The sequence below is a fragment of the Balaenoptera borealis genome (genome assembly GCF_965194805.1).
Source record: "Balaenoptera borealis genome assembly, chromosome: 15".
Lineage (NCBI taxonomy): Eukaryota > Metazoa > Chordata > Mammalia > Artiodactyla > Balaenopteridae > Balaenoptera > Balaenoptera borealis.
The window spans coordinates 2428253-2448390 of record NC_138871.1 but is presented as its reverse complement, the minus strand read 5'-3'; the positions used below and the strand labels follow the sequence as shown (position 1 = coordinate 2448390).

The following is a 20138-nucleotide window of genomic DNA, read 5'->3' as shown; positions in this document are numbered from 1 at the left end:
CACTATTTTTTTTAAAAATAAATTTATTTATTTATTTTTGGCTGTGTTGGGTCTTCGTTGCTGCGTGCGGGTTTTCTCTAGTTGCGGTGAGCAGGGGCTACTCTTTGTTGCGGTGCGCGGGCTTCTCATTGCGGTGGCTCCTCTTGTTGCGGAGCACGGGCTCTAGGTGCGCGGGCTTCAGTAGTTGTGGCGTGAGAGCTCCAGTAGTTGTGGCACACGGCCTCTAGAGCACAGGCTCAGTAGTTGTGATGCACGGGCTTAGTTGCTCCACAGCGTGTGGGATCTTCCCAGACCAGGGCTCGAACCTGTGTCCCCTGCATTGGCAGGCGGATTCCTAACCACTGCGCCACTAGGGAAGCCCCTGCTCACTTCTTTTTAAAATTGTGAGTCTCCACTTCATTCCCCACTCCCAGCTTTATTGAGATATAACTGACATATAACATTGTATAAGTTTAAGGTGTACAATGTGATTATACCATCTACTGTGAAATAATTATCACAGTAAGGTTAGTTACCCAAATATTACTTTACATATTTACCTTTGTTTTGTGGTGAGAACATTTGAGATCCACTCTATTAGCAACTTTCAAGTATAAAATACAGCATTGTTAACTATTGTCACCATGCTGGACATTAGATCCCCAGAACTTATTCACTTTATTACTGGAAGTTTGTGCCCCTTGACCAATATCTCCCAAGTCCCTCTACCCCAGCCCCTGCCAACCACCATTCTACTCTCTGTTTCTATGAGTTTAGCTTTTTTAGATTTCACATATAAGTGAGATCACACAGTGTTTGTCTTTGTCTGACATTTCATTTAGCATAATGCCTTCAAGACTCATCCATGTTGCTATAAACTAAGGACTTCCATCTTTTTTTATGGCTGAATAATATATGTAATCTCACATCTTCTTTATCCATTCATCCATTGATGGAAACTTAGTTTGTTTTCATATCTTGATCATGAATAATACTGCAATCTTTGAGGTAGTGATTTCATTTCCTTGGGATATATACCCGTAAGTGAGATTGCTGTACCATCTGGTGCTTCTATTTTTAAGTTTCGGAGGAGCTGCATACTGTTTCCATAGTGGCTGCACAAATTTACATTCTCAGCAGCAGCACACAAGGGTTCCCTTTTTTCCACATCCTCTCCAGAACTTATCTCTTTTCTTTTTGATGATAGTCATTCTAACAGGTGTGAGCTGATATCTAACCGTGGTTTTGATTTGCATTTCCCTGATGATCAATGATGAGTACCTTTTCATGTAGCTGTTGGTCATTTGTATGTCTTTGGAAAAGTATCTATTCAGTTAGTGGTTTGGGGTCTCAAAGGGGAGGCAGGCAATTCACATGGAGATGGAAAAGTGAGGCTTGGTAAACAAATGTTTGCTGGGCCAGACAGAGACAGTGGGATACAGAAAGGAGATTTAAGAGACTTTGCTGGGTTCCTCCCTGCCTACCTGCTTAGTTCACACTAGAGTTATCTATGTGACAGCTCCCTTCCCGGAACAGGTCCTCCATCTACATTTTTTAGGCAGCTAAGGGGGGAGGTCAAGGGTTCTTCCTGAGTCTGTTTCTTTAAAATAATCAACGTAAATTAATCCTCATACCAAGAGACGCATTTGGGGGTGGCAAATTTTGCTCCCCTATATATGGGAAGTCCTAGCCAGAGCAATCAGGCAAGAAAAAGAAAAGGCATCCAAATTGGAAAGGAAGAAGTAAAAGTGTCTCTGTTTGCAAATGACATGATGTTATATACAGAAAACCATGACTCCACCAAAAAATTACTAGAACTAATAAACAAATTCAGTAAAGTTGCAGGATACAAAATCAATATGCAAAAGTGAGTTGCATTTCTCCACTTCATTTTGATTCTCCTAGCCTCAGACAAACATCATCAGGGCCATGCATCCTCTTCCTATATTTTCATTTCTTTCTTTTTCCAACTAAAGTAAGAGACACCGGAGGCAGGAAAGCTGTCAAGTACCAGGTAAAGGCTCTCAGGACTTTCAGGGAACAATTGCCAACAATGAACCATTAATGTGAATGATCTTCCTCTGAATGAGCAAACAAATACCAGCCTTTTCCAGCCTTTGCCTCTCCTATTCTTTCTGATGATTGCTTCAGAGGTCTGGCTGTTGGCTGTACCATAAAGGTGAGATTAGAGGACAAGAATTAGATATTCTTGAGGGTTTAGGGGACAAGAATGCTATCTGGGGTTAATAAGTCAAAACCACCTGGGGATAGCCCTGCTGGCAGGAAAATATATTGCTGGAGTAGCCTCAGAATCTTCCAGCTGGGCTTAGTTGGGGACACTCAATCCTGTCCTAGCTCAGAGAACTGGGCTATGGAGCAATGAACCAGTAGGTCGGCTGGATTATTAAAAAAAGAAAAAAAGGTAAATCTTGGATTCAGGTGTTTGAGTACAAGGTAACATCCACCACCACTTGGCTTAGATGCACAGAAAAGCTCCAGTTAAGTCATATATTTAAGGGAGCAAAGTTATATCAAGAGATAGCCTTGATGGGATGCTTCAGGGATTTCCTCAAGGTCTGTGTATTTAATAATACATCTTCATTTTCCTAATTATGCTTTTTATATTCTTCAGATACACCACGAAAGTTGAAATGGGGGTTGACATTTTTGGACAAAGATCTGTATACCCATGCATGAAAATAGTTAATTTGAGTTTTTAGAAACATAGGTCTTGAGTGATATTTACATGTTTAACAGAATTTTGGCATTGTTAGGCAGAGTTTCCAAGCATGCCAGGACTAACGGATTGGTCGCCATCAGGCAAGCACACTGTTGCTTACATTCTGCTGGATAGCCCAGCCTAGCTGGAGGGAAAATAACCACTTTTAAGAGGGCAGCAGGCATATTACAAATGAGTTTTGCAATGGCATTCAGAGCATGGAATCCAATTTCGTTAATATGATGAAGTGATTAGCTATAAAACTCTGCGAATGGGGTAGGACAGGGTGTGTCAGAAATCAGAAAGCAGTGGCGTCAAACCGCTGGCCATGAGAAGGCTTCAGAGCCCTCCAAGTCAGATGTGTCCTGATTTGAATGTTAAAATCTTATCATATGTAATGCAAAGCTTTTTATTAATTACGCTTGCATGCAGAGTAAAGAACTGTTCATAGACCTTGGCATCAGAACTTGAAAGAAAGCATTCAATGAGAGAGCGATATAAAGATATAAATGCACTTATATAATATATTGATCATCGTACATATCCATGTAAGATTATAAATTTGGGAATTTCACATCTGCACACTTTTGAACCAGAGGAAACAGAACACATTTTGTCAAATTTAAGAGCCTCTTTAATCATGTTGGGCGCTTGGCATGAATCCACACTTGAACTCTGGAAGCTATAAAATCTGTTTACCCTGAGTAAAATACAATTTCCTGTTTAGGGGCCTGGGAGGAAGAAAGCCTTTCAAAAGAGGCTTGTTGAAATCCTTAAAGTGTTCTTGGACGTCAAGAAAACAATAGCTGGCTGTATTAAGTGCAAATGTAGTAGAAACATAGGGATTATATTTCACCTAAAGTACACATGAGTTTACAAGTCCGGGAAGGGAGAGATTTGGTTTTCCTGAACTAAGATAGTTGAAAAATAGTTGGTGAACATTTGACAAAATCAAGATGTTACGGTATTTGTCAGCCTGTCCTGGAAATGAACTCTTACCTGCATAAAACAAGGGGCCCTGTCCTTTAAATCACTTCATGTTACTGGTCATTGTAACTTATGAAAACATGGAAGGTTTTAGGGCAACACAAATTCACCGGTAAGACTCTCCAAACACACAGGGAGGGACGTCAGTATTAGCTGATTATTTGACGTTTCATCGGTACTATGGCGAAGACATTTTAACAGAGGCACAAAGACTGACCCTTGACCCAGGTCAAGGGTGGTGAAAAGAGGTTAGCAGTCCTTTCAGGCTGGAATCCTACCATCTGGTGGGAAGCCAGGGGCTTAGTGTCTAACAGGAGGAGTGTGGGAGGGCCAGGAATGGATGGAGGGGGAAGGAGGAAGTGGGAGGGTTGGAAAGGAGGTCCGGGAGAGGAGAGAGGGAGCTAGAGGCGACCAGAGAAAGAAATGAAAGACGTGCAAACAGGAGGAAGGGGGTCAGAGCCGTCTCGTCCTGATTTAGACGATACCAGAAAATAAAGGTCTGGTGAAAATGCTACTCACCATCCCCCCCCCCAACAATTAACTTGGTAAGGAGACAAAGATAAAGTAGATAACAAACCTTCCTTCCTAAGCATATGGTGAGGAGCTGATCGGAGAGGCCCCCTTTCTTCCCATGGCACTTATTTCCTTACACGCAGGTTTCGTACTGTCTTGAAAAAACAGACGCCAGCTGTTGAACAGGTGACAGCTGCCGACTGTGACACATGTATTTGTTTGCCCTGTTTTTCCATCATCATCTACTTCGTCACAAAAGATCATGGGGAAGAAGACTTCCCAAATTTCTATTCTATTTTGGGAGGAACTGGAAGGGGCTTTGAGCAAGGAGTCAAAATCTGTTTTCTAGCATGAAGATGTTCATTGATTGTAAAACCCTTAAGGTGGGCGGGAAGTAGAAAAAGGAGGTCAGATAAAAACAAACAAACAAAAAAACCCAACAAAACGAAAACATACTATTTCTTTCTTTCGAAAACCAATCTTCCCCAAAGAAGGTGGGTTAGCCCGTGAGGGCGGGGACAGGGTTGGGGGGGGCGGTGAACAGCACATGTCAAGATCACTTCCAGAGCTCTGAAGCCAAGGATCGAAAAGCCAACTAATTCAGTAGAGAATGACGCTTTAGGGACTTCCCTGGCTGTCCAGTGGTTAAGACTCTGCCTTCTAATGCAGGGGGTTTGGGTTCGATCCCTGGTGGGGGAGTTAAGATCCTGCATGCATCACGGCCAAAAAACCAAAACATAAAACAGAAGCAATATTGTAACAAATTCAATAAAGACTCAAGAAAAAAAGAAAGAAAATGAGGCTTTAGATATTTGGTATCAAAACACACTCCTTACATTGTAAGCCAGGTGCTCAATTAGTTCTTCTTTTAAAAAAAAATTTAAACTTCACTGTGGTAAGAACACTTAACAGGAGCTCTACCCTCTTAATACATTTTTAAGTGCACAATATATCAATGGTATTGTTGACTATGGGGGACGACGTTGTACAGCAGGTCCCTAGGGCTTTTTCATCTTGCTTAAAAGAAACTTTCTGCCTGTTGATTGGCTACTCCACAATCATCCGCTTCCCCTGGCCCTTGGTAACGACTACTCCACTCACTGATTCTTTGAATTTGCTTTAGGTAACTCATATAAACAGAATCATGCAATATTTGCCTTTCGGTGACTGGTTTATGTTGCTTAGTATACTGTTCTGGAGGTTCTCTCATATTGCAGGATTTCCTTGTTTTTTAAGGCTTAATCGTATTCCGTTGTGTATATATACCACATTTTCTGTATCCATTCATCTGATGATGGACATTTAGGTTGCTTCTGCATATTAGTTGTTGTGAACGGTGCTGCTGAAACGGTGCTGCTGAAACTGTGCCTTCCCCCCTCTGTATGTCTCAGCCTGCTTTTGTCTGTGGAAAAACTTTAGCCAAAGAATAAGTTTAATCAGAGAAGTGAGGAAATGCAGAGACAAAGGAAAACAGTCAAAGGAGGCCAAAAAAATAATAGTTTAGTCAGTAAGCAAAGTCAAGGACCTTTAGTTCCTCCTCAAGGGCTATAGATAATATTCTGAGCCATCTCCTGTGAGCTGACTTAGAGATACTGAAACCTCCACCCGGTGGAAGAAGTGAACTACATGATGACCAGACTGTAGCCATGACATAAGCTGCCACAATTCCGAGAATTGGCCTCAAAGAAATGGAAACAAACCGACCCTGGAACTGAAGATGAACTGTACCTAAAACAATCAAGAGGACGCTGATTGGTCAGACCACCGATGATCAGTTTCAAGATGCCTGTCAGAGCTGCCTGTGCTGTTTCTGCACTGAGCCTCCTCCCTCTGTCTATAAAAGCCTTTGGACAGGCGTCCGCCCTCCCCGCCACACCCCAGTTGCTGGCATCCAAAATAAAGCAAACTTTCCTTTCCACCAACCTGGCCTCTTTATTGGCTTTTGAGAAGCGAGCAGCCAGACCCCACTTTCGGTTACACTACAATGAACATGGAGGTGCTGATATTTCTTTGAGATCCTGATTTCAATTCTCTTGAATAAATAAATACTCAGAAATGGAGTGTGGGATCATATGGTAGTTTTATTTTTATTTTTTGGGGGAACGTCCGTACTGTTTTCTACAGCAGGGGTACCATTTTGCGTCCTCGTCAACAGTGCACAAGAATTCCAGTTTCTCCACATCCTTGCCAACACTTACTATCTTTTTAAAAAAAAAATTATAGCCATCCTGACAGATGTAAAGTGGCATCTCATTGTGATTTTGATTTACATTTCCTTGATGATTAGTGATGTTGAGCATTTTTTTCCATATACCTACCTGTTGGCTATTTGTATGTCTTCTTTGGAAAAATGTCTCTTCAAGTCCTCAGCCCATTATTTAATCAGGTTATTAGTTTTTTTAAAAATTGAGTTATAGGAGTTCCTTATATATTTTGGATATTAACCCCTTATCAGATAGATGGTTTGCATATATTTTCTCCCATTCTTTAAGTTGCTTTATCACTATGTTAACTTCTTCCTTTGCTATGCAGAAGCTTTCTACTTTGATGTTGTCCTCCTTGTTTATTTTTGTTTTTGTTGTCTGTGTTTTTGATGTCATAGTCATGAAATCATTGCCAAGACCAATGACATGGAGGTTTTCCCCTATGTTTTATTCTAGGATTTTTTTGGTTTCAAGTCTTATGTTTGAGCCTTTAAGCCATTAAGAGTTGATTTCCGTTTATGGTGTAAGATAAGGGTCCAATTTCATTCTTTTGCATGTGGATATCCAGTTTTCTCAGTACCATTTGCTGAAGACACTACCCTTTCCCCATTGTGTATTCTTGGCACCCTTGTCAAAGATCAGTTGACTGTATATGCATGGATTTATTTCTGGGTTCTTTATTTTGTTCCATGGTTTTATATGTCTGTATTTATGCCAGTATCACACTGTTTTGGTTACTTTAGCTTTATAATATAGTTTGAAATCAGGAAGTGTGATTCCTCTAGCTTTCTTCTTTTTTTTTAAAATGTGAGAAAATCAAATAAAAGTTTAGTAACATATATACATGGAAGAGATCAGGAAAACAGTAACTCTCCAAAATAGCCAAAACCTGCACCTTAAATACCCTATCCTTCTTTCTCAATATTGATTTGGCTCTTCATGGTCTTTTGTAGTTCCATATAAATTTTTGAATTGCCTTTTCTAGTTAAAAAATTCATTGTGATTTCAATAGGGATTGCATTAAATCTGTAAATTGCTTTGGGTAAAGTGGACATTTAACAATATGAAGTCTTCCAATCCATGAAAAGATATGCATTTCTATTTGTTTTTGTCTTGTTTAATTTCCTTCATCAATGTTTTGTAGCTTTCAGTATACAAGCCTTTCACCTCCTTAGTTTATTCCTAAATATTTTATTCTTTTTGGTTCTATTGCAAATGGAATTGTTTTCCTAATTTCCTTTTCAGATAGTTCTTTGTTAGTTTTTTGAAAACCAAGTGATTTTTTAATGTTGACTTTGTATCCTTCAACTTTACTGAATTTTAAAATTAGTTCTAACAGTTTTTTATAGTCTTTAAGGTTTTCTCTAAATAATATCATGTCATCTGCAAATAGACAGTTTTACTTCTTCATTTCTGATGTGGAAGGCTTTCATTTATTTTTTTCTTGCCTGATTACTCTGGCTAGGACTTCCAATACTATGTTAAATAGAAGTGGTGAGAGTGGGCATCTTTGCCTTGTTCCTGATCTTAGAGGAAACGTTTTCAGTTTTTCACCATTGAGTATGATGTTAGCTGTGAGCTTGTCATATATGGTCTTTATTTTGTTGAGATAATTTTCTTCTAGTTTGTTTCCTTCCTAGTTTGTTGAGTTTTTTTTGTCATGAAGAGGGTTGAATTTTGTCAAATGCTTTTTCTTCATCTATTAAAATGATCATGTGCTTTTTATTCTTATTCTGTTAATGTAGTATATCACATTAATTGATTTTCTCATATTGAACCATTCTTGCATCCCAGAGACATAGCCTACTTGGTCATAGCATATGATCCTTTTAATGTGCTGTTAGATTAGATCTGCTAGTATCATGCTGAGAATTTTTGCAACTATATTCATCGGGGATATTGGCCTGTAGTTTTCATTTCTTGTGGTATCTTCTTCTGACTTTGGTATCAGGGTAATGCTGGCCTCACACATTGAGTTTGGAAATGTTCCCTCCTCTTCAATTTTTTTGGCAAGAGTTTGAGAAGAATTGGTGATATAAAGATCATAAGTGACTACTATGAACAATTATATACCAACAAATTGGATGACCTAGACAAAATGGATAAATTCCTAGAAACGTATGACCTACCAAGACAAACTGATGAAGAAATAGAAGGTCTGAACAAATCTATAACTAGCGTGGGGATTGAATCAATAATCAAAAACCTCCCAACAAAGAAAAACCCAGGACCAGATGGCTTCACTAGTGAATTCTGTCAATTAGTTCTTTTTTCTAGAAACTATGTGTCTCTCTATCCTCCAACTGTACTAGAACATCATGGTGGGGTAGGTGAAGGTATCAGATAATCTTTCCTTCTTTAATCTTTTGTTCTGACATATTCAAGTGTAACCAAAAAGAGGAATTTTAATCCTAAGTGCCATTAACTCCACATTCTTTATGTGGATAAAACTTTTTTGCTTATTTCTGTTAGTGGAAACTCCTTTGGCTTAAGGAATTCCGGTCAAGACTCCAGAACTAATGTTCAGATCTGAAAAGATTGTGTGCATTGGATAATCCTGTCCCTGAGAGAGTCAAACAAACAAACAAACAAACAAAAACAAATTAGGAATGTCTGCAGCTCCCGCTATCATGTTCTCTCATTTATAAATCGGTATATTTATGGAAAGTAAGTTTTCTGAGTAAGCTATTTTCGGTAACATTCCAGAAGCAAGAAATTCAAGGCTTAAATTGGAAAGAAAAATGTAGGTGGGAGGAGGAAAGGGGAAAAAGTGGAGCAAACAATTGAGTAAAAGGCTGATGAATGTAACCTGATTTGATGGAGCTCATATTCTACTTAAGGTTTTGTGTTTTGGCTGCCACGGCTGGGGCCAAAGCCTCCAAGCCTGACATGAGTTTCCAGGGGCTTTACGATCTGAGCTGATCAGCCTGGCCTTGGATTCTCCTCCATGGCTGCCCATCTGCCGCTGGAGGGCCACATCCTGTGCGCATGGTTTCTGAGGTTCCACCCGTCCAGCTCAGGGTCTCCCCACTTCCACCTACAGCCTTAAGCAGTTTGCTTCATGTATTCATACACTTTCCTGGCTGCTGTAAGCATGAGAGTCTGCAACCCTTGGACCCTTTCTTAAGGGTGGTAGACTCAGTAGTGAATTCTGAGAAGCTTCAAAAGGGACACAAAAACATGGGCAGAAATTGCCTGCTTCTGCTATGTCTCATGGTCGCTGTGGCACCTACCTGGCAGGCTTTCTTGGGCACACAGCCTTGGTTTTATAACGTGTTTCAAGTCTGGGTTGACCTAACCAGACAGGCCCACCATGGGTGAGTCTGAGCCCACTCCAGCCTCATGGTGTGAGAACTGCTCGGGTCTTCTGGGGGCTCCTTGGACAAAACGGAATAGGCCAGTCCTGGACTAGAGCTTTCCTTGTGACCCCTGATGGAGCCAACAGCTCTTCCCGCCCCGCACCTGCCCCCAGATACACACCCTGACCTGACCTCGATCCTCGCATCAATCTGCCCGTGTTGATTTCTCTCTCACAGCTCGTGGAGACTTTTCCTGACACCCATCCTTCCAGAAAGGGGTTGTTTTGTGCTCTTACAGAGATTTGAAGTCTTGAGTGGGGACCACAGTGCCGAAGAATTTGGTAGAAAAGCAGATTGTGGAATAGGAGTAATTCAGAGCTTTGGCCTGTATCTGTGACCTGGTGTGGTCGTCGAGCATGAGCTGCCCCTGCAGCTTGAGAAGGGGCATGGGACACCTTTACTTTGCTGCCCAGGTGTCATCAGGTGTTTGTGCCTACAGCTCTCACCCATCCCTCAAGGGCTAAGATGGAGTTTTCTAAAATCTCATATACTGAAATTTCAGTTCTCTTTCTGAGAAAAATCCGGGTACCAGCTCTCAAGATAATTTTTTTTTTCTGATTATAAGAGTGATGTCTAGGGACTTCCCTGGTGGCGCAGTGGTTAAGAATCCACCTGCCAGTGCAGGGGACATGGGTTTGAGCCCTGGTCTGGGAAGATCCCATATGCCGCGGAGCAACTAAGCCCATGTGCCACAACTACTGAACCTGTGCTCTAGAGCCCTTGAGCCACAACTACTGAGTCCGCGAGCCACAACTATGAAGCCTGCGCGCCTAGAGCCTGTGCTCTGCAACAAGAGAAGCCACCGCAATGAGAAGCCCGCACACCGCAGTGAAGAGTAGCCCCCGCTCGCCGCAACTAGAGAAAGCCCGCGCACAGCAACGAAGACCCAACACAGCCAAAAATAAATAAATAAATAAATAAATAAAATTTATTAAAAAAAAAAAAAAGAGTGATGCCTACTAATTTCAGAAATTAAAATACTGGTGTTCTCACCATCCCGAATTAGTCTTTCTTAGCAGTATGATTTATTTCTTCCAATCTTTTTTTTGAACATATGTTAGAACTAGATAGATGAAGTATATTGGAATAATACTATACAGTATTATGTTTTGGATACTATTCTTTCCATTTAACAAACTTTTTTTTTTTTTTAGGAAACAAACTTTTATTTTGAAAGCAATAAAGTGAATGGAATGCCAGCAAATAAGAAGTAAACGAGTCTTGTTTCAACTTGAACCACCCCTCTCCCCATTCACACACAGTAGTACTGCCCAGGGAGACACACCTTTACCTCTTGTTCTTCTAAAGGAATTTAAAAGCACGTTTATTCCTCTATTTGGTAATTTATTAGATTTAGGCTGTATCTATTAACTTTGCATAGTGTGGGTGTAGATTTTGGGTCAATCACATTTCCCCCATCTTCTCTGTCCCTCTCCATTTTAAAAGTATTTCTTTTAATGCTTTCATTCTACTTTTACAACTGTCTACAACGTACTTGAGCCTCTATTTTCTGTTTCATTGCATTTAGTCATTTCCTCCTGAGTTTCCACCAGGTAAGTGCAGGAAAGTCATAGCCGTCCACCCCCTGCACCTCTCAACTCTTCGCAATTCCATCACTTTTCTTGGATGGGGTTCGTAACAGTTTTGCTCTCTTCTTCAATGGTATTGAATGGGTGTATCTGTGCTTGGCTTATGGGTTGATATTAAATACTGAAAACCATGAAGTTTTATAATATTTACTATAAAGATGAAAAGTTATTAGTCAGAAGACGCAAGCAGTAAGCTTGAACACATAAGAAGAAAACACTCGCCTATATTACTAAACCTGTGCCTCTTGCAGGGGAGAGACCTAATTTTTTTGGTCTGATGCCATGGTTCCTGCACTGTGGGTGAAGTGCCCTGAGATAGTTCAAATCCTCATGGGGAAGACTGCGTCCTTGATATCTGCACCCCCATGTGGACAATTAGCTCGAGGTCATTTGTGGTTTCAGCACCAGATAGAGTTCTGTTCTTTGCCAAAGACATTCACTGTAATAAAATAAAATGAAAAGAAAGGAAACAAGTGATAGTGAATTAGTTTGCAAGGGATGCTATAACAAAATACCACAGCCTGGGAGGCTTAAACAACAAATTTATTTTCTCACAGTCCTGGAGGCTGGAAGTCCAAGATCAAGATGTCGATTTCTCCTGAAGCCTCTCTCCTTGGCTTTCAGGGTGCTGTTGAAGGGCATCAGGTAAGCCACCCCAAATATGCCACTTTGGCATAAGGACTATTTTGAGCTGAAGCCATTTGGGAGTCAACAGTTGCAGGAAGGGGTCTCTGCTCTCCCTTACCTGCCTAAAGTAGACTTTGAGAAGTGCTCCCTCAGCCCCTCCCCCTCCCCGGTGATAAGAGTGACTCGTCATAGATGGAGGTCACACCAGGTGAACTGGCATAAAAAGACCTCATTAACATAACCCTTATCTTCCATTAGTTCTCCCATCTATTTCCTAGTAACTTCCCCAGGATTTATCGTCCCTGGAAGCCAAACCCCCTTCTTTTGTTAAGATGGTATATGAGTCCCCAAGTCTAACTGCCTTTTTGAGTTTCACTTCTTTTCTGTGAACTCTCATGCATGTAAATATTAATAAAAATTGTTGCTCTTCTATTAATCTGTATTTTGTTCATTTAATTTGCAGGCCCATAAGCATAGAACCTAGGAGCGTAGAGGAACAGTTTTCTCCTAAATCCACCTTCTCGCTATGTCCTCACCTGGCCTTTTCTCTGTGCACACCTGTCCCAGGTGTCTCTTCCTCTTTTTGTAAGGACACCAATCCTGTTGAATTAGGGCCATACCCGTATGACTTTGTTTAATTTTAATCACCTCTTTAAAGGCCCCATCTCCAAATACAGTTATATTGGAGGTTAAGGCTTCAACATATGAATTTCAGGGACACGATTCAGTCCATAACAGACTGTGTTCCATCTGATTCTTTTTTTTTTTTTAAATTAATTAATTAATTAATTTATTTTTGGCTATGTTGGGTCTTCATTGCTATGCAAGGGTTTTCTCTAGTTGCGGCGAGCGGGGGCTACTCTTCATTTCGGTGCGTGGGCTTCTTACTGTAGTGGCTTCTTTTGTTGCAGAGCACGGGCTCTAGGCGTGTGGGCTTCAGTAGTTGTGGCATGTGGGCTCTATAGCGCAGGTTCAGTAGTTGTGGCGCATGGGCTTAGTTGCTCCGCGGCATGTGGGATGTTCCTGGACCAGGGCTCGAACCCGTGTCCCCTGCATTGGCAGGCAGATTCTTAACCACTGGGCCACCAGGGAAGCCCCCATCTGATTCTGAAGTTTGAAAAGTTGCTCAGTGCCCGACAGGCACACATCCAAATAGTAAGAAATTGTGTTTATTAAAGAATGAAACAAAAATTATTTTTTCTTTCAATTTATACATATTATTTTTTTCATAGGTTACTCTGCTGTTAGGGCATTAACACTTATCAAGTTGTTTGAACCTAACTACTTAGTAAACAGACTGTTGAGTGTTTCTTTGACATAGGGGCACCATGGAACAATGTCTGAGACCCTGGGGTGCTGTGAATGGAGAACATTTGGGTCTAGTCTGCTGGAGGATCTTCTCTTGCAGGTGTGGATGGCGTGAGGTAGGGGTGTGTCCTGGCACCCAAACTCGGTCCCCGCCCTTGCTTTAGTAACCGGCCTCACTCATGCCCAGAGGGCCTCTGCTTTACCAGGCTGCCCGCATGCGTCACCAACTCAGACAAAAGTGGGCATGGCAGAAACCGAGATCAAAGACAGTTCTTGACTTTTAAGTTAAAAAATGAAGACCAAGCCAAACCCCAAACACCTCCATCCAGTTTCAGAAAAGGAAAAATCTGTGCACAGCACAATTGGGCAGAGCTGGCCTGTCTGCTGTTCACATGCTCCAACCCCTGCGCCACCCCGCAAGCCTGGATAAAGTGAAGGAAGGGCAGACAGGAGGCAGGGGCTGGAGTGGGGTCCTCGCCACGTCTGTCCTCGCCGGCGGGTCTGGGGGTCCCTGCTCTCAGTCCTGAGGGACGTCCCCGGAGGGCAAGGACCCCGGAGACCCTGCTCACACAGCAGCCAGGACTGTGGATGACAGAGAAACGGGAGAGCTGGTGGCGGGTGGGAACCGGAACTCAGTGTACTCCAACCTGGACTGACTGAGGACAGACTGACATCACCTGGAAATGACCACTTGATCTTCTCCATTAGGTGGAATGGAGCTCAAGGTAAAATTAAAAGTCACATAAGAGAAAGTAAGATACGTTTTTAGATAGAAAATGTCATGCCACTATCAGCTCCACGAGTTTACAAACTTTTTCTTTATAAGACTTGAAGAACCAAAAAATCTTTGAGACACAATAGCTGAATCGGTAGAAGCTGTTTTGGGTATTTAGAAAATCTGAATATCAATGGAGATCCAAACTGACTGTAGGGGGTTAGTGCCCCCCCCCCATTCATGTCTATTAAGAACCTTAGAAGGTGGAATTGTTTGCAAATAGGCTGTTTGCACGTGTATGTAGTTAAGGATTTTGAGATCCTTTATTTATGATAGGCCCTAAATCCAGTGTTGGTGTCTTTATAAGAGGAAGGAGAGAGAGTTTTGGACACAGAGAGACACGAGGGAGAACGTAACAGAGGCAAAGATTGGAGCTGTGCTTCCATCAGCCGAGGAAAGCCTGGGGTTCTTCCCAGACCTTGGGAGAAAGTGCGGCCCTGCTGGCATCTTGATTTCGGACTTTTGATTTCCCCAAAAAACAACGCGAGAATAAAATTCTGTTGTTTTAAGCAAATCTGGGTGATTTGTTACAGCAGAAACTAAGGTACTATTGTTAGTCATACACAGTTCTGTGCCCTGCTGGGCGCTGCACAAACAATGGCCTGTTTCCACATTCTCTGTTCAGCACACCTGTCTCGAGCGCCAGGCAAGTCTGGAAGCTCAGGACAGAGAAGAAAATGGCCCAGATCAGTCCCCGCCTGCATGGAGCTCGGAGCTTTGATAGAGACCAAAGTCCCGAGTAACCAAATCATATCACTGAAAGGGTGGTTGGGTGTGGAGGTGAGTGACAGGGAAGGAAGGAGGGAAACCAAGGGAGGTGGTGGCCCAAAGCTAAGCGAAGGACGTCTTTCCAGTGGAGGGACTGATGGGGGCTCCAGTGCTGAGGGGCTGGAATATGCCGAGTGGAGGACATGGCGACCTTGACCAAGGGGTCCCAGTGGAAATGGACCATGAAAGTCCGACTGGCCTTGCGGGTGAGGAAGTGACAACAATTGCCAGAGCCAGCCCTTTCGAGGACTCGTGCTGTGAGGGGAGCAGAAAAATAGAGAAGGAACTGGAGGGGGCCTTTTGGGTTAGTTTCTTTGTTTTTCCATTTAAGGATGAAGGTATCACAGCACCTCTCTGCTCAAAAACTAACCCTTTCTTTTGCTTCTGAACCCAACTCTGTTCCTTCTGTTGGCCCGAGTGACACTGCGCAGGAGGACCCTTGCTGGGGCCCGGCTGGAAAGGTGGTGACACGCTGGCTGCAGCCGTCAGGCAGCCCTGGGGGTGCACAAGGGGCCATCCTGCCCTGGGGACACTCAGGCCCGGCAGTGCCAGCTCCTGCCATTTCCCCAGAGAATCTGGAAATCCAGAGCGTTCTGTAAAAACTTATCTTTCAATAGCGGCCTAGCTTTCTCAAAATGCTCCACAAGCTGCAGCAAAGCCATCCGCCATCTGGATCTGGGCTATGAGCCCCAGGTGTGCTGCCTCTGCTGGCCTTGACCCCCTCCTCCCAGTGCTGGGAGACGCCTGCTCCCCGGGACGTCTGGTGAACCCGTGGTGCCCAGGCAGAGAAGCTGGGGCTGATGCTGGGGTTCCTGGGCCAGGCTGGGGGGCCACCTGGTGGGTGAGCACGTGGCCGCACCTGCATGTGACCAGGAGCAGCCGTCAGTCTCTATCACGGGGTTGTCACCCCCGTTCTTCCTGGGCTGGGGTGATGATCACTCCCGGGGGAGAGCCTCAGCCCCAGGTGGACACGACCTCTCGCTCCTTCGTCTGGGTGACAGGCGGGTTGTGTGGTCAGCTGCCCATCGATGTGACAGTGGTGACCACAGGCCGACCAGACAGCCAGGCCCAGAAAGCAGGCCTGTGGTCGGTGAGTCCCCGAGGGCGGCCTGGCCGTGGTGCGAGTGGACCCGTGTTTGCTGGAGGACTGAATGTGACCCCAGGGCCTGCCTGCGGCCCAGCACTGCCTTCAGAATGCCGCCTGGGAGCCGCTGTTCGTTTCTTCTTGCTTTCCTCTTGAGGCCCCTCTGCAGGCCCTGGGCTGGTTCTCTTCTTTCAGGTTGGATTTGCAAGATGACCCCTATCGAACTGTTTTTTTTTTTTTAATTTTCTGAACATTTCTACAATTCTTTTGGGAACAGATGGATTCCAGATAATCCGGTGCCAGACAACATTCAGCAGGAAAAAATGTTGTGCTAACTGTTCTATTTTGGTTGTGAGTTCTGTTCCTCTCTCCCCGCCCCAGCAAACATAAATCGTACCTAAATCTTTGCCAGGAGGACGACCTCGTTAAACAGAAGCAGAGAGACAGACGAGCAGTGGCCGCGGCGAGGAGCCTGCAGGGTGGACGGAGGGGAAGGTTCAGTTGCTGGGCAGATGGCTGGGATGGGGGAGATGGGGGGATAGAGGGGAGTGGGCGGGGATCGCAGGCAGGAGGCCCTGCTCCAGCAGCCCTGCTTCTCCAAGCGACCGTGACGACCTAGCGCAACAGGGAAGGCAAAAGTTTCAGGCCAAGGACCCGCCTGCCTGCGGCTCTGTCCTGGGCCCACGTCTGCTCACCGATCCTGGGTGCAGCGGGACCCAGTGACACACCACCCACGCCGCCCCCAGGGCCTGCAGGGGGACATGGCCTTCCAGGGTCACCTCTCCTGCTGAATGTCCGAAGCCCACTGAGAACAGGGAGTCCAGGAGCGTTTGGCTGGTCTCCCCTTTTAATCTGGGTGTGAAAACAGCTTGGCCTCACTCCACGAACAAGCGGCAGACATTTGACTGCTTTGCTTGCTGGGAAGATGTATTTAAAACCCGGTGGCCTCTCTCGACTTCACAGAGCTTGGGCAGCAACTGCAGGAAACCAGATATATCTTTTTCAAAGCGACATGTGCTCTCACTGTGGTGTCATTATAAGAGTAAAAGGGCTTCCCCGGTGGCGCAGTGTTTGAGAGTCTGCCTGCCGATGCAGGGGACACGGGTTCGAGCCCTGGTCTGGGAAGATCCCACATGCCGCGGAGCAACTAGGCCCGTGAGCCACAACTACTGAGCCTGCGCGTCTGGAGCCTGTGCTCCGCAACAAGAGAGGCCGCGACAGTGAGAGACCCGCGCACCGCGATGAAGAGTGGCCCCCACTCGCCGCAACTAGAGAAAGCCCACGCACAGAAACGAAGACCCAACACAGCCAAAAAAAAAAAAAATAAATAAATAAATTTATAATAGTAAAAAATTGTAAACAGTTTAGATGTGCAATAATAGATGTCTTAACGAATTATGATTTACCCACGAGACAGGGACAGGTAGGTAGCAACACGAGAATATGCTCCCCGGTCATATTAAGTGAAAAAAGGCAGATATAAAAATGCATATGTAACACAACTCCACTGACGTCACGTAAAAACACCTACCCATGTGCACAGAAAACATACTGAAAGGATATACATCCAAACATCTAAGACGTCATCTTTAGATGATAAAATTGCAGGTAATGTTTATAATTATTATTATTATTATTTTTGTTTTGTTTTGTTTTTTAATTAATTTTTATTGGAGTATAGTTGCTTTACAATGTTGTGTTAGTTTAATTTTTATTATTTTGTTAATATTTTTTCTGGTTTCCTTTCTTTAACAAATCTTTGTTATTTCTATAATAAAAACATTTCAACGTATGCATCTGCATTCATATTAGGCACATTTGCAAGTCAATCAGCAGGAATGATTAAAGAATTTCAAGACCATCTCATCATTTGTTCTTGACTGGAAGTAAAAGACAGGCCCATTTATACACTGACTTTTATTCTAGCAATTCCAGTGGAATTGCTGGATCATGTGGTAACTCTATGTTTAATTTTTTAAAAAATTTATTTGTTTTATTTTTATTTATTTTTGGCTGTGTTGGCTCTTCGTTGCTGCAGGCTTTCTCTAGTTGCGGCGAGCAGGGGGCTACTCTTCATTGTGGTGCGCAGGCTTCTCATTGTGGTGGCTTCTCTTGTTGCAGAGCACGGGCTCTAGGTGTGCGGGCTTCAGTAGTTGTGGCACGTGGGCTCAGTAGTTGTGGCGCACGGGCTCAGTTGCTCTGCGACATGTGGGATCTTCCTGGACCAGGGTTGGAACCCGTGTCCCCTGCGTTGGCAGGCGGATTCCTCACCACTGTGTCCCCAGGGAAGCCCCAGTGTGTACTGTTTTGAAGAAGTGTTCCCCAGGTGCTGCACCATTTTGCGCTCCCACCAGCAATGCACAAGTCTTCCAACGTTGCCTCCTTCAGCTGACTCTTCACTGCCTGCCTCTTGTTGGCTTAGAATTAGAATTTGTTTGAAATGATAGTTTAATGAGTATTAGATGTTCTGCCATTGCCTTGTTTGTCTTCTCTGACTGCAATTTAGACACGTCTCTGCACCCCAGCCAAAGAGGACGACCTCTCTTCAGACATTTTTGGTTCCAAGAAAACAAATGAAAACTTGGTAATTGGGTGTTTTAGAGGAATGAGTGTTCATCTCCGCCTTCCCGGAACCCACTGCATTCTTCAGGCCCCCTGGGTCTTCTGAACACTCAGGCCAAGGGATCCTGAAGCTATTTTTCTAACCACAATTATCCAAATCGTGTTTTGTTTTCCATTTCCTTTCCAAGCAATCGACTCGAGTCACTTAGGTTTTGTGGGGCAGCAAAGCCCTTCAGGTAGGGAGCATTTTCCCGGGCTGGGGTGTGAGGGCCATCCTCTGGGTTAAGAGGCTGGTCCATAGCCTCTTAGGCCTTCGAGGTCAACTGCCAGCACCACCTTATCCCTCACCTGAGTGCAAGGATCTGCCTGGTGTTGTGTGAAAGGCCGGGGAGGGAAGCCAGGCTGCCCGATGTCCGCCTGGTCACTCAGAGAAACTGGTGTGATGGTTCTTCTCCGGTGTTGATCGGGAACCCTCCCCGAGCCCTCAGTGTTTACTGAGCATCAGACGTCATCAGTATCTGGGAGAACTTGCCTGGGCAGGAAGCTTAAAAGTCAGCACCTGCCATAAAGATAGCGAAAGGGCGCCCTTGTGCCTCGTTTGTGCTTTGATAAGAAGTGCATCCTGCTTCCAGGGCTGACGTGAACCTGGCAGACTCAGCTTTGCGATTAGACGTGCGTGGAACACGAGAAACTGTCAGTGAGAGAGGGACATTTTGGTGCGTGGCCTCTTCCAGGAAAGGAATCCAGCGTCCTCTTTATGCTGACGAAACCACCTCCAAGCCCGAGTCCCCGGAACTCATCAGCCGTCACCCGTCATCCTTCTGAGAAAGTTAGGAGAGGGAGGAGCACGATCTTTCGTCCACCTTTATTTGTTTCTTATAAATATAAAATCTTTGCCCCCAAAGATGGACCACTTACAAAGAAAGGCTAAAAAGTAACAGGAAAATAAAAGCAACAGACGCTTCACCTATGCTGGGGAAGGGTGAGGAGGTATATTACAGGACACCTGTAATGACAAAATTACAAAAGCGTGTCACAGGACACAGGGAGTCTGCTTCCCAGGGCCTCTTTTCCTTTGATGATGGTCTCACTAGGTCCCTTGATGTCCACACACTTGCAGGGAGGCGTTATTTCTGCTTTTCCAGCGATGAAAGCTGCCCCAGACCTCCTTTCCGTGAAGTCATTTGGCAGAATTTGCATGTTTTTTCGTATCAGTCATTGAAGTGGAATCTCTTAAAATAGGCTTTGGGGACTCAGTGACACGGCAGCTAAGTGCTGTATAAAAATAGACAGGTGTGCGGGGTCTGTGCTGGCCCTGACACGTGCTCACCGCCCCTTCTCGGCTGTCAGCGCCTCTGGCCTCCCACCTCCTCCCTGTTACCCACGACCCTCTTGACTCCACTTGCTCTTTTCCTCATAGCAGAACCCCCGAATGAGTTCTGGACAGGGCACCATAAATAAAACCCAGCCACCAGGTTTCCCAAGCCTGGCATTTGAAGACTAAGGCACATGGTTAGATATTCACTCATTAGAAACATGATACAGGTGCGTAGTTAGTCTGGGTCTCCGTGTACAATTGACTCCGAGATTAGGATAGTACAATGTAACTTAGAACAGTTTGGCAAAGTAGGGACATCTTAAGTTTGAATATGTTTTGAGGTAGC

General features: G+C 44.2%; 1 long non-coding RNA gene across 1 annotated transcript in view; it reads left to right on the top strand.

Annotated features, from left to right (window-relative positions):
• The first annotated feature begins 204 nt into the window (after positions 1-204).
• The window catches only part of LOC309612133, a 30906-nt gene continuing 10972 nt past the window's right edge, over positions 205-20138 (top strand). The window contains exon 1 of the long non-coding RNA XR_014234998.1: positions 205-20019. This is a non-coding gene — a long non-coding RNA (uncharacterized lncRNA). The remainder of the gene's footprint in view (positions 20020-20138) is intronic.